Genomic DNA, 6,094 nt, shown 5'->3' with positions numbered 1-6,094 from the left:
GAACATAGGCTAGTCGGATCGCTGCTTTTCTGTGCTGACATGACTGTGAGTGACTTCCTCTGCACTAGCTATTAAGCAATTAGGTGGTGTGCTTCACATTCTCAATGGAGGGCTAATGGTTACTTGTTTGTGACCTTGCCATCAGCCACCAGGACAAAAGCACTTCTTCCATCTGCCACCTAGAGTCTTAACTGACAAGGCAGGCTCTCGCTATGACGTGCAGGAGCGGATTGGCTGTTAGTGGCATCCTGGCTTTGAATGACAATGGATGAGGGAGCGAGGCAAGATTGGGATTAATCCTGCAGTAGAAGGCTGTTGCTGAACTCTTACAGTGATACAACTGCTGAGCAGAAAGAATGAATACCGTGTGCAGGTTCAGCACCTGCAACCAGATGCAGCTATCTTCCTTGTATAGCTAAAAAGCAGAAGGGGAGACAACAGGATGCAATATTCAGGACCGCAAGGGTGAGTAATGAAGTAACCGGCTAGCGTAATGAGCTTCTGTGCTCTCCGCTTTATACAATAGCATGAAAGGGAATAGGAATGGTGACTAAGAAACCTTGTGCTATAGCCAATTAGAGAGGAATCTTACAAGATTAGCTGCTCTCTATGTTGGTACACATGGGTATGCATGCAATTTGCTGGTAACCCTTTCTGTGCTGGGCGGCCCTGGTTAATCTTGAAAGCTAAGCTATGCTTATATTTCCAGCAAACGAATAGCTTTTGATAATTTATCTTTTTTTTGTATTTGAGTATTGCCCCCGCAAATATACAATAACATACGTGAAAATAATATGAAGTGTGACCAAGCAATATAAAACTTAGAGACACGCATAGGGACATGTATGTGGTATGTGAAATGGTGCTGTAATATTGGTGATTTGCTTCTCTTATCAGTATTTGTTGCAACTGAATGCTGCATAATTCTTTGGGGGATTTATGACGCCAAAGGAAACCTTTTATATTGCAGAGCAATTATTCTTCTGTGTCTATTGTAATACTTGGATTTATAAGGCAGATGGAAAACAAGTCCTGAATCGTAATGTCATTTTCTAAATTGCCACGACACTTTACAGTTCTGATGCTGATGTTTAATATCAAAGTAAATATGCATTTGTCATGCGCTTCCTTGTGAGTGGAAATAAATAAACCATTTTGCTGTGTCACTGAGACACGACCCTGCTAGAAATGCAGCTCCTTATAAGGTTTCTCACCAATGATGTTCTATGGACTGCTTTTCTCTACAATAAACTCCTCGAAATAATTGATGATCCTTTGAAAGGAAACATTAAAATCTCTCCGATTTCGGATTGTCAGTAAAATGTCACAGTCGGCAAAAGTTTTTTAAAACACTATGATCTTCATATATTAGTTACATGTAACCTGTTTCCAACTTGTGTACAATATACTGTATATGTTCTATATATTTGAAGATGAGTGATCTGCTCTGCTAAGTAGTTGTATAGTAACAATTCTGGGGCAAGTCTCATATCTTGTGCCAGCCTCTTATAAGTGTATGAATACATTGACAATTTGTTGTTACCAGTTCAGTTACTAATGGGTGAGCTCTTATACATTCTTATTCTAGTGGCTGTGACTGGACAGTGTTAGAGTAAGTTCAGATGGGGTTTTTTGGTCCGGAACCTGAGGCGGAAGCCGCCTCAGGTTCCGGATCAAAAGCCGGGTTGCCACAACTGAAAGCCAGTGCACTACACCGGCATCCAGTCGCACACTCCGCTCCGGATTAGGCCCAATGAATGGGCCTAGTCCAGAGGAGGGAGTGTCTTCAGGCCGAATCGCGAGGCGAAACAGCCTGAAGAATGAGCATCTCGCTTCTTTTTTCCAGGAGCTGGAAGAAACGGCTCCTGGAAAAAAGACCTGAGCGGCTCCCTTTGATTTCAATGGGAGCCGTCCTATTGGTCAGGATTTTGAGGCGGATACAGCCTCAAAATCCTGACCAAAAATCTCTGCGTGAACTTACTCTTAGTGTGTGCAGGGACACACCCCTGTAACTGCTTGCCAATTTATTCACAATTTTCAAAGAGGAACCGCATAACACATAACTATATCTCATTTTAGAAAATCTGTGGTCCGGAATTCTTATGGGAATACAAGTTTTCACTTGGGCCTTATTTGTACCTTTTTTTTTTTTTTTTTTTAACCGTGATCTGTCTGTGTCTTTTAAGAACGAAGTGTAAACACATTGATTTCAATATAATCATGAACATGTCTGTTTTTGTTTATGGATTATGAATCTGTAAAAATCAAAACAGAGGCATTGTTCTATTTTGGTCCATTTTACTGATCACAGATGCCCATTAAAGTCTAAGGGCATCTGCGTTCATGGGTCCTTATTGCAGGTTTCCGTTTCCTGCATAAAACAGATGCAGGAGACGGAAGCCTGCAGGAGACTTTCTCACCCATTCATTTGAATGGGTGAGAAAGCTGTCCGGCCGTGCGCGGCAGTGAGCGTTTTGCGCTCTCCGCCGCGAAACCGGGTTTTATAATCCGGACACAGAGTCGGACATGCACTACTCTGTGTCCGGATAAAAAAATCCGGTTTCGCGGCGGAGAGCCTAAAACGCTCACCGCCGCTCACGGCAGGACCCGGTCTATGGTTTCCGTCTTCTGCCATGCAGAAGACGGAAACCATAGTACGGACACATGAACGCAGGTGTGAACCCAGCGTAAGAGAAAACATTGGACAGTATACAGAAACTATCTGTCTTTTTTAAAATTTCTTTTTGTTGTTCAGGAACTCAATACATCCGTGTGCTTTAAGTTAAAAAAAAAAAAAAAAAAAAAACACTGACCACACATGTATGTGAAAAGGCGATATGTGAATAAGGCCTTAGAAGTGTCAGAAGACAGGTCGTCTTTAAAGGAGCTTTATCCGCAAAATCATGCTGCTAGAGCCCCACATATGCGTGAATAGCCTTTAAAAAGGCTATTCAGGCACCGTAAAAGTTATATTAAACTACCCCCCAGTTTTAAAATAAAACCCTAAAAAAGAATGTTATCTACTTACGCATCGTGCACTGTGGGCGGGCATTCAGGATGTCTCAGGAGGTCTTCTTCTTCATCCACGCCTCTTCTTCCTCTGATGACCTCCGGTCCCGTCCTCCTCCGGCGCTCGCGAACTGACACTGATATAAAAAAATGGTCTGGGCGCATGCGCAGTAGCATGCGGCTTCTACTACGGCTACTGCGCAGGCGCCCAGGCCATATTTTTTTTTTTTATCAGTGTCAGTCCGCGAGCGCCAGAGGAGGACGGGACCGGAGGACATCAGAGGAAGAAGAGGCATGGATGAAGAAGAAGACACACCCTGAATGCCTGCCCAGCGTGCACGATGCGTAAGTAGATAACATTCTTTTTTAGGGTATTATTTTAAAAGGGGGGGGGATAGTTTAATATAACTTTTACGGTGCCTGAATAGCCTTTTTTAAAGGCTATTCACGCATATGTGAGGCTCTAGCAGCATGATTTTGCTGATAGAGCCCCTTTAATGATAAAGGAGTGATATGACATACTATAGGTGTAGTAGTAGTAGTAGTAAATTTGTGGGTCACATCTCACAATTATATCAAAAAGTTTCATATACTATGTACTGTATATACTAGCCGACTTTTTCAGTACAGTTTTTATGCTGAAAAAGCCCTCCTCGGCTTATACTCTTCAGGGTCCAACTCGGGGTCGGACTGGCAAGGATCTGCGTAAATTAAATGAAGGGGGAGGTCCTTTAGTGCTACAGTAATGATATAGGACACTCCCACTTCTCTAGCAAGAGAGATGAAAGCCAGGGAGGCCCCTGCTGCTGCCCTGCATCGAAGAGAGCACGCTAGAATAAAGTGAAAGTAAAACACACAGGTATCTGCTGGAATTACTATTCCTAGTAATGTCAGGCATTTGGGGTATTAATTTAGCTTCAGTACCTCCATGTGCCTCACATTAATAGCAGTTAACCTCATCATGTCCCTCATGTTACTAATATGTGAGACACATGCGGGTACTAATAAAGGACCTTAATTATGAAGATATCTAATTATTACCTCTATGTGTCCACATATCAGTAACTCTTATGTGAGGCACACAGGGGGTTAAAATTGAGTGACATGATGGGGTTAACTGCTATTACCATGAGGCACATGGAGTTACTAAGCTGTAATGCACATGACCATGATGTCTCAGTTAATGTAATTTTATTGGTATCTCTTTTAATTTTTGAAATTTTCCAGTAGCTGCTGCATTCCCCCTTCCCCCCGCCCCCGGCTTATACTCGAGTCAATAAGTTTTTCCAGTTTTTTGTGGTAAAATTAGGGGCCTCAGCTTATATTCGGGTCAGTTTATACTTGAGTATATACGGTATACTGCTAATGGATTAATATGTACAGCTAGTAATAATTGTGGTATATATCTTATTGAAGTATTTCCCCCTTACACTCTCCTGGCACATTGATTTAGCAAAAAATGTGTATTTGCTAACACTAAAACAATTCTATAGCATCTTTTCTGAGAACTCTTTGTTCCCCAGTTTTCACCCTAGAAATTTAGAAGCAAATTGTAAATTGGTTGGTTGTACAAAGGCAGGAATGCGTGAGTATAGTGTAAAGTGCCTAGAGATTCACTGTGCTGACAAGGAGATTGGTAACTCCCAGTTGTCAGTTTAGTCTCACATTTCCAGGAGGGGTTAAATAGAAAAGACCCAATTCAGAGCACTGAATTTTTTTACTGTAGAAAAAAAAAAGTATTTCCTAGTATAAACATGTCTTAAGAGTTGACAGGTTGTCCATTATGCCAGGTTCACACACAGGAGTTTGGAGAGGAATTTGAGACGGCCTACTGCCTGAAATCCTTCCCGCGGTGGAAAGCCAAAGCAAAGCCTTGACTTTTTACCGTAGGTTTGCGGGCTGCTGGACCTCAGACACAGCGGGGTTAATTACTGTGAGCTTCGCGCTGCGATTTCTATGGCTGAATCAAAGGCAGAAACCACAGCAAGATAGGAACAGATTCTGAAATAAGAAGCCTCTATTACTGCCTGCCATTGACAACAAGGAGAGGCAGATTCTTGCCAGTCTGTGTGGAGCTAATTTGGAGGTGCCCCCACCCCCAGAAACCATGCCTGTCCATGGGCTGTGTCTGTTATTGCAGCGCGACCGGACTCTTTTGAATGCGATGCCAGTCATAGTCAATGGAAATGGTGGCAATGGTTCCAGCCACACGAAGTCCTGGATATCCCTTTACATTAGCATTTCTCAAAATACATACGGTAAATATAGTTTGCCTGTGGATTGTTCTTATTATTTGGGAATCCATTTTCCACTGGTGAATTTTTTTTAACAGCAAAATTAATGGAAAAAAAAGCTAAATTTGCTTGTATCTGTTTTAATTGCTATATTAATACTTCTAATAAGGTTCTTAGCACTTCCTCTTTCTGAAAAGAATTTCCATCACTGTCTTATTATAGAAACAATTATAACTTATTTAGCAGCTGATGGCAAAAAAATTGGCTTTGCTCCTTGGCACAGAAGCTGGCTCCTCTTCTTGGATGTTAATTCAAGCCATATTTTTTTCCTGTTGGATGTACGAGCTCATCTTCTCTAGCAAATGTTGATTCTTTTGTGGCAGTAGGCTTATTTTGCAATGCAGATGTTTGGAAAGTGGCATCCTACAGACTAGTATACAATGTTTCATAGTTGTCTGTAAAATATCCCAAATATCCCACAGATAATATGAGTAGAAATATATGGAACTTGACTTTATGGGATATACCAGCCAGGCGCATTTATCGCCTACACACTATATATACGATAAACGCGTGAGCACATTGTGGTTCTTTCCGCAGCGCTTTTAAGAGAAATTTCACAGAGTTTTCCTCTGCGGACTTTCTCTTAACATTATATCTACGGGAAAGCTGTCGCGTTTTCGTAGATATAATTGACATGCTTTGCAAATCGTAGCATGTCCGCGCTGCAATCTTTTCCGCAAAGTGGGGATGGGATTCGCATGAATCCCATCCACTTTGCCTGCACTGTACAACGCCGCGATTTTTCCCAAAGCTTCTCCGCTGCAGGTAAATTGCGGCGTTTCCAGTCC

General features: G+C 42.0%; 1 protein-coding gene across 2 annotated transcripts in view; it reads left to right on the top strand.

The window, feature by feature from the left end:
• The first annotated feature begins 210 nt into the window (after nucleotides 1-210).
• The window catches only part of PSD (pleckstrin and Sec7 domain containing), a 232,949-nt gene continuing 227,065 nt past the window's right edge, over nucleotides 211-6,094 (top strand). For both annotated transcript variants that reach the window (XM_075258168.1, XM_075258167.1), the window contains exon 1: nucleotides 211-465. The gene's annotated coding sequence lies outside the window, so the exon portion shown is untranslated. The remainder of the gene's footprint in view (nucleotides 466-6,094) is intronic.

Source organism: Leptodactylus fuscus, chromosome 10, assembly GCF_031893055.1.
Source record: "Leptodactylus fuscus isolate aLepFus1 chromosome 10, aLepFus1.hap2, whole genome shotgun sequence".
In the NCBI taxonomy this organism is placed as follows: domain Eukaryota; kingdom Metazoa; phylum Chordata; class Amphibia; order Anura; family Leptodactylidae; genus Leptodactylus; species Leptodactylus fuscus.
The sequence above is the reverse complement of the archived record's forward strand: the minus strand, read 5'-3'. Positions and strand labels throughout refer to the sequence as shown.